Below are 9,691 nucleotides of genomic sequence, written 5' to 3'. Positions count from 1 at the left end.
TACCCTGCTGTTTAACTGCATTTACACATACAGATGGAAACAAAAAGATAATTTAAATAAGATAATAAAAAAAAATGCTTTGCCTCTAAAATGAAGTTTAAGAGGCTGTTCAAACAAAACACATTCTTTCATTCCAATTGCATCTTTAATTTCATTTTTAAATATTGATCTATGTATACGTTTCACTGCTTTTTCAGTCTCATTGGTTGGGCAGCGCATTTTAAAAGTTAAAAATAACTCAAATTTCATGATGTAACCGAGCTGCTCAATGTCAATTTAAAACCAAAGTACCAATCGATTACACCATCCGGTCCCGCCCGCAGAGTCGATGAGGTGAATCGCGCATAAGGTTGTACTCTTTGAAAAAGATTCAGTGACTATGTAGACTATGCAAGTTCTATTTTTTAGGTGAGAGCATCATGAGCTGAAGATTTAATGTGGTCAGACGAAGGAGGGAGACGTGGGTGTTGTCCAGATGCTCTTCACCGTCTCGTCTGGGAAGAGTCCAGGACTCACGTTCTTTCCAAATGGAATTGCACTGTCACACTGCACATCCATTAAGACCCCGCTAAGTGATCGCCTGGCTTACGAGAGCCTAAGAGAAGATGAGCTAATCTCGTCTAATTTACAAGAGGGGTTAGCTTTACTCCTCGCAGTGTCATTCTGGATATCGGTTTGAAGACAAGTTCAGAGCTTTTGACTGAGCTTGAGATTCCACCGTCAGACGAGAGCAAACGTCTCCTATTGGATCCATTCACTACAAATTAACCATCAGTTCTGAGCTTATACTAACAAAACTTCAAGCTTTCATTCTGAAAAGAATGACATCAACAGATGATACATGTCCACTGATTATTATTCTCCAAAGTGCGACAGTATTTAAAAGACATTTTGAGAAGTTATTTGCGTGAGGTGCTTGAGGTGTAGTACTCCTGTAAATAAAAAAGAAAATGAAAAGAACGCTAATATGATGGCTTCTCGTCTCTGCATTTACTACGAATGAATCAATAAAAGTATATGCATATTACAACCGTTCAGCACATTACATGTTCAACACATGTATGACTTTTGCATTGTAATGCCTGAATATCATTAACAACTTTAAACATTTTGCATATTCAGCATTTACAATTGCCAAAGTGACACACTAATCGATCATTTCTATATATATTCTATATATATACACTCACCTAAAGGATTATTAGGAACACATGTTCAATTTCTCATTAATGCAATTATCTAATCAACCAATCACATGGCAGTTGCTTCAATGCATTTAGGGGTGTGGTCCTGGTCAAGACAATCTCCTGAACTCCAAACTGAATGTCAGAATGGGAAAGAAAGGTGATTTAAGCAATTTTGAGCGTGGCATGGTTGTTGGTGCCAGACGGGCCGGTCTGAGTATTTCACAATCTGCTCAGTTACTGGGATTTTCACGCACAACCATTTCTAGGGTTTACAAAGAATCGTGTGAAAAGGGAAAAACATCCAGTATGCGGCAGTCCTGTGGGCGAAAATGCCTTGTTGATGCTAGAGGTCAGAGGAGAATGGGCCGACTGATTCAAGCTGATAGAAGAGCAACTTTGACTGAAATAACCACTCGTTACAACCGAGGTATGCAGCAAAGCATTTGTGAAGCCACAACACGCACAACCTTGAGGCGGATGGGCTACAACAGCAGAAGACCCCACCGGGTACCACTCATCTCCACTACAAATAGGAAAAAGAGGCTACAATTTGCACGAGCTCACCAAAATTGGACAGTTGAAGACTGGAAAAATGTTGCCTGGTCTGATGAGTCTCGATTTCTGTTGAGACATTCAGATGGTAGAGTCAGAATTTGGCGTAAACAGAATGAGAACATGGATCCATCATGCCTTGTTACCACTGTGCAGGCTGGTGGTGGTGGTGTAATGCTTTAGGCCCCTTAGTGCCAATTGGGCATCGTTTAAATGCCACGGCCTACCTGAGCATTGTTTCTGACCATGTCCATCCCTTTATGACCACCATGTACCCATCCTCTGATGGCTACTTCCAGCAGGATAATGCACCATGTCACAAAGCTCCAATCATTTCAAATTGGTTTCTTGAACATGACGATGAGTTCACTGTACTAAAATGGCCCCCACAGTCACCAGATCTCAACCCAATAGAGCATCTTTGGGATGTGGTGGAACGGGAGCTTCGTGCCCTGGATGTGCATCCCACAAATCTCCATCAACTGCAAGATGCTATCCTATCAATATGGGCCAACATTTCTAAAGAATGCTTTCAACACCTTGTTGAATCAATGCCACGTAGAATTAAGGCAGTTCTGAAGGCGAGAGGGGGTCAAACACAGTATTAGTATGGTGTTCCTAATAATCCTTTAGGTGAGTGTGTATATATATATATATATATATATATATATATGTAACATTGTCACTAGTATTTAACCTTTATCTAAATAATAACATGAGAATGATGTAAAAATACATTTAGAATACAATCCATATTCTCAGTTGAGAACATGCAACTCAGTTCGTTGTCTGATGTATTACATTGAATGATGAGATATGAAATTCACTCTTCAAATACATTCACTCAACTGTAACACATAACACGGTTTACAGACATCACCGCATTATTTCTACTTTAACCATTTATGTGGCGGACTTTCTCGCTAATCGCGGAGCACTTATGCTAACCATGCGCTCAAAAAAATAAGCTGTTGAACGAACTTAATTAAATTAAGGAAAACCTTTCCACGAAAATGAATTACATTTTTCCAACAAAATCTAATTTGTTTGAAATGATTTGTTGTAATCTTGTTGTATGAACTTTAATTTATTTAGTCATTCCTGCTAGATAAAGTTTTGTCATGTTGACTACATTTAATTTTTGCCCTGCCTAAAATCGCCAACATTATAATTTTAGTTAATTTGACTCTACAGGTATTTCCAATGATAGGAGCTACTAGTGCTCAGTTTAGTTAAAAACACTTTTTACAGAGTAATATTGAATATTACTTATGCAGGTCTGCGTATGAGGTTTAATGCATGTATAGAGTATACTGAGGCCCACAGCCCTAAACTAAACACAGTCGCCACTCTTCTGCATAATGGGAACCACAAAATTCAAAAACATTACAGAACGTCCTCTAAGTTTCTAACATTAGTGAAAATTAAACACTAACATTAACAAACAACATCTTTCCATTTACAACTTTCCAAAAAAACACATAAAATAACACTTTAATCCCTAAATTTACCCTCCTAATGCAGTCCCTTGCAAAGCATGCTGGGATCTACAGATCCACTGCCCAGTTACAGTAGTTGTCAACAAAAATGATTCATGTAGTTTTCACACAAATTAATTAAGTAAACTTCAGCTTTAAATATATTAGGTTGACTGAACACAATTAAATTAAGTTGTGACAAAATATTAAACAATTGTGTTACTTTTGCTTATTTTAATTAATTAAATTTAACAATTTAACAATTTTTTGCTCAACCGCACTGAACTCATGACAACTTTTACTAAAGTATAAAATATCGGCTTTAAACACATACAACTCGTTCGTATTATATTAACAGTGTTTATACTCAAATCGAAAGTGTTTTTGCATTATACTTTACAGTTATCTGTAAATAAACAAGAAAATGAAGAGAAGAACGCTAATATGATGGCTTCTCGTCTCTGCATTTACTGCACATCACGGCGCGCACCAAACTAGCGTGTGATGACGTCATGCCTAATGAAAATAATTAATTCACTAAATGCACAAAACATATTTTTCTTCTCATAAACACAAATAACGAATTAAATACTATTTTACAGTATTAGAAAAATAACATTAAACAATTTGGGAACTTATACAATATATCACACTTGGGAAAGTATGGAAATTTGTTTCCATCCAAAAAAAAAGAAAAAGAAAAAAAGAAGGTAATTAAGACTTTTTTTCTCACAATTCTGACTTTTTTTCTCACAATTGCCTGATATAAAGTCAGAATTCCGAGATATAAAGTCAGATATGTGAGACATAAACTTGCAATTCTGAGAAAAAAAAATTCTCAGAATTGGACTTTATAACTTGCAATAGCAAGAAAAATGTTGTATCTGGCACTTCTGACTTTTTTTCTTGCAATTCTGAAATTCAGAATTTCAGGATATAAGCTCACAATTGCAAGAAATAAAGTCAAAATTGTGAGAAATAAAGTCAGACCTGCGAGAAAAAAAGTCAGAATTGTCGGATATAAACACAATTGTGAGAAAAAAGTCAGAATTGTCGGATATAAACACAATTGTGAGAAAAAAGTCAGAATTGTGAGATTTAAAGTTGAAATTATCTTTTAAATTGTTTTATTCCACGGTGGAAACAAGCTTCCATAGGATAGAGAATACTGAATATGTAAAATAGATTCCTAAATATCCCTCTAGCAAGTGACCTGTCACGACCACATGTCAGCAGTTCACAAATCTCTGCTTTCTCCTGGAGAAAAAGGCACCCAATAATCACACATACAGTATCTCACTCACAAAAGTTTTGCGTTCAGCCAAGAAACTTTGCATTAGCTTGCAAAACTTTTTCTTTTTCTCTAGAAACTTTGCGTTTGCTCCCAAAAGTTTTGTGTTCTTCACCCAAGAAACACAAACCTGGTGATGAAAATAATACGATGTGGGAGGAAAACCGACATCGCAGTGCTTTTGTGAGAGAACACGACGTTTCTCGAGGGCACGCAAATCTTTTAAAATACAACTTTTTCTCCAAAAGTATAAAATGCAAACTATTGAATCATTTATTGTCCTAATGAAGTTTCAGACAAGCATCTGAGAGGAAATTAATACTTAAATGAGGCATGAACAAGAACTCCGTCTGCATTGACATTAACAAAAGTAGTATGAATGCTATAGCTTTATTAGCCTCTGACCTCTCTGGCACTGCAGTCCTGAAGACATTCATACGTACCATGCCATCCATTTTTGATTTCATTACTGGTTTTTCTCTTCAGCTCCTCAACTGATCTTTTCCTCGTTTACCAGTGAGAACCACAGGCCTTCATCACCCTTCAGCTCCCAGCATTCCCATCAACCAGCCTGAAATATACTGTACAAACACAATCTTCATAGTTACACAACCACAACTAAACACTTCCTCTCCTCCTGCCCAGAGCATCAAATTATTGACATTAATAAATCTTCCTTTTCTTTTTTTTACCCAGAATTTTCTCCTGGATTCTTGGGGTCTGAACACCGCTAGTGCCACAAATCCCCTGAAATGGTTCCTCTTGGCCGCATGTCACAATTCTTTGGGGTTTTGTAAGTGAATTCAGATTGTCTTTAAATTACTTCTAGCCCTAGATATGAAGGAGGGAAAGGAGAAAGAGAGAGAAAGAGAGGCGTCAAGGTTTTATCCTCCTCTGCTCAGGATTCCAGGATAATGACTGGGCTGAAACCGTACAGCGCCGCTCTCAGCCAACTCAAACAATCACCTCTGCCAGCTTCTCTCTATTTATTTCTCTCCATTTTTCACCCCTCTGTTTTTTCTCTTATTACACACATAGAGTACTCCAAAAAAAAATCATATATAGAAAGAATCTGCACTTAATTTGCATGGCAGCCCACCGTTCCCTCTTTTTTAACTTTTTTGCACATTCAGCAAACACTCGGGCCAGGACTGGGATTTGTGGCTCGTCGTCCTCCAGTCGGAGTGGGGAATATTTTCTGAGAAAATGCATCGGCCAACAAAGTTTCTGAGCTGTGGTCTTAAACGCTGACCTTCGTAAATAGTTTTTAGTGTACAGACAATAAGAAGGGCTTTGGAAAAATAAAGCCTCTGTAGTGTGTTTTGTTGTTCAGGGACTCGACATACAGTCGATACAGATCAATAAACTCTAAAACACTATCACGACTGATTTTAGTCTTTGGAAGATGGATACAACTGATCAGCATATATATATATATATACAGTGCTATGCATAAGTTTAGACACCCATGCTAAAGTTGACTAAAAAGAGGAATAAAAAATCATCTTTTGGAAATTGAACTTAATGCCTTAATTTAAAAAAATTAGGAAAAATCCAACCTTTAAGGACACCAATTTTCTTTGTGATTGAATAATGTATCGTAAATAAATAAATGTTCTTCCTTAAAATAGAGGGTGCATAAGTTTGGACATCCCTATGTTAAATTCCCATAGAGGCAGGCAGATTTTTATTTTTAAGTATTTTTTTTAATTATTTTTTTAGGATACTATGCATCCTGATAAAGTTCCCTTGGCCTTTGGAATTAAAATAGCCCCACATCATCACATAGCCTTCACCATACCTAGAGATTGGCATGGAGTACTTTCCATAAGATCATCTCTCAATGCAAATCAAACCAGCTATTAGGCTAACTGAAATAAAACCATGCCAATCTCTAGGTATGGTGAAGGCTATGTGATGATGTGGGGCTATTTTAATTCCAAAGGCCAAGGGAACTTTATCAGGATGCATAGTATCCTGGATCCATGAGGTAACTGGCCTTTAAAAATTAAAATCTGCCTGCCTCTATGGGAATTTAACATAGGGGTGTCCAGACTTATGCACCCTGTATTTTAAGGAAGAACATTTATTTATTTACGATACATTATTCATTCACAAAGAAAATTGGTGTCCTTAAAGGTTGGATTTTTCCTATTTTTTTTAAATTAAGGCATTAAGTTCAGTTTCCAAAAGATGATTTTTTATTCCTCTTTTTAGTCAACTTTAGTATGGGTGTCTAAACTTATGCATAGCACTGTATATATATGTAAAATTTTCAAGATTTTTAAAGATGAAGGTTGTAGTGGGCAGACAAAAACAAGAGTGCATCTCACACAATTTGTCATGAAAATGAAAAATAATAATAATAATAATAATAATTTGGACCGATGGAAGACAAGGCATTGAGATTTCTTGATAATTAAGCATATTTCCATATGTATGCTGTTAAAAATGTCAGTAGTGAGAATCTAATGACAATCACTATGAAAATAATCAAATGACAAATAAATGGCCAAAGTAACGAGAAGCATTCAGAAAGCTTAACCGTAATGACAAAAGTTGTAATGCAAAAAAAAAATAATGGTCCTAAAGAAGCCTCATTTAATATATACAAGATTATTTATTTATTTATTAAAAGTTTGGGAGGATTTAAGACATGGACGTTAGATATGAAACCTGGGCATGAAACCCATGAATACCCCCTCGATTCTCATTACTGAAAACTAATCAAACATTTGTGGTAGATGGTTGTTAAATTGGCTTAAATTTAAGATGATTAAATTAATTGTATTCGAGATTAGAGAATCTATTAAGAATCAACATTGAGCATCAGAAGAAAAAAAAACTCAACAGTAAAATATCCAGATGCATTACAATAATTTGAGAGTATTTGAGAGAATATTGGTGCTTAATTGTCATGAAAATGTTGTCATAATGAAAAAAACATAATGGCCTTACTGTATATAAATAGACTTTTTGAAGTTTCTGGATTAAACTGGACCTGGCCATTGCAACAGAAATGCAAGAACAAATGGACGGCAGCCAAAGTTGATGTATAACATTGAGAGACAGCAGCCGAGACACAATGGAGGGAGGGCGAGTGTCCAGACGTGGCTCTGTTGCGTTTGGCAAGGCAGGTGTGAGGCTTTGCTCTGGAACACACAGTGCGTGTGTGAGTGTGTGTGTGTGTGTGTAAGAGCAGCTGAGCTGCTGCAAGACTCCTTAAGACGGTTCACTCACGCACACAGAGGCTCTGTGGCCAGACGGAGAGAGAATAATCTGCCTCTCAAAGCCACGGGTTAAGAGTACGTGAGCCCTGCAGAACATACGCTGCGTTCCTGAAGAAACTCATCTTGGTGAAGGACTCCATATATGGTTGGATTTATGGTTTATGGATTGGCTTCTGCATCACAGAAGCTTGGTGAGGTCCGGCACGCTCAGCAGACTCAGGGTCCTTTACATGGAAGAACAGAGCATTGCTTTCAAGTTAGAAAACAATAACCTGAAGTTGCATAAATCAGCATTAAAGGGGAAAATTCAGTCATTTACTCACCCTTGTGTTGTTCCAAACATGACCTTCGTTCTCAAAAGGAGATACTGTGCAGTATATTTGAACACTTATTGTCCATAAAATGAAACTGGATGAATATTAACACTATCAAGCTGCAAAAAGGGCAAATAAGAACCTTAAAATTAATTTTGAAAATGCATTGAAATAAGCAGTTTGGACATTCTGCTTCGAAACATGAAAAGCTTTCGGATGTCAGCATGTAATCGGTCAATGTTTTGCTAACAAAATGAATTATTATTATTAAATGTTATTTCACCGCTTACTATTTTTATAAACATGAAGAAATGACTACAACATACCTGGTGTTGTGTCCAGTCAAGAGTCCAGAATAACAATGTGTTTTACAAGCATAAAATAATGAGAACAATTCTTCAGAAAACTGGATGAGAACTTTAATAGTTTGTGCCTGGCGAGTGTTCTTTGGCATATGATAAGAAATTAAAATGGCCAGAACGCTTCACTTACAAGTCGACACTTACTAAAAAGACTAAAAAGACAAACTTATCTTAATGCTCACACACCTGTAGAGATGAAATACAGTAGTCAGCATTTTAAGTTCATCAAAGTTGTCCTAAGACAATAACGGGTATTGTTCAAAAGTCATGAATAACTTTGATGAAAGGTTCTGATCCACTTCAAATGTTGACTACTGTAGTTACGGTACTGTGCGTTACACGTCTTCATCCCTGATGATCGAGTCGGTAAGTGAAGAAGCAGTGTGTGATTTTCCGCTAGTTTCCCTCGGGCTCGAGCTGCTGGGCTTTAATGAAGCATGTCTCCTCTCTGCTCTCTAATGACCATTAATTAAAACCACTATAATCTCTATTCCCACTCAGTTAAACCACCTCAGCCAAGACAGTGAGTGAGAAACCAGTGTCTGAAAACATTCGACCCGAGAGCCAGATTATACAGACTTTTGAGCGGTCACCAAAAACTGCCCACTTTAACAGGACGAGAGCGTTTGACTGACATGCAAATCAGCCGAAGACTCGTTTAGATGCAGATTCATGTAAAGAAGCTGATAGCACAATTATAAACCAGCATGGGAAAATATCATATCAGGACAGTTTAGTTCAGGATTGTTAAATAAGGACCAACAACTATGATGAGAAATAACCTGAATTATAATATGCTTTATATAATATGCTTGAACAAAAAAAAAAATGTTTTATTTGGTATCGTACTTAATGTTATATATATATATGAAGACTTCAGATGCAAAGCCTCTAAGTGCCACCTGAAATTTTTATCAAGCTCGTATATTTAGGTTCAGTAATTTCACTTTAATGACAATTAATAGGTAATTTTCATTGTGTGAATTTAATTTTCACAAGTGAAATAACTGAATATAAACATACAAGCTTATATATATATATATATATATATATATATATATATATATATATAGTGAAAAATAATAAGCATGATATTATAAAGACAACATTGTTTGCAAAAAATAATAAAAATAAATACTTTTTAAGATAATTAAAATAAAAAATTAGATCTAGGCCAGTTTACAGATTTTATTAGATTTTTTTTCATTTTTTATTATTACTACAATCTTTATCTGGACAGTGGCAAAGAAAATATATATAAGCCTACATACTGTATG

The sequence above is a fragment of the Rutilus rutilus genome (assembly GCF_951802725.1).
Source record: "Rutilus rutilus genome assembly, chromosome: 20".
Taxonomy (NCBI): domain Eukaryota; kingdom Metazoa; phylum Chordata; class Actinopteri; order Cypriniformes; family Leuciscidae; genus Rutilus; species Rutilus rutilus.
The sequence above is the reverse complement of the archived record's forward strand: the minus strand, read 5'-3'. Positions refer to the sequence as shown.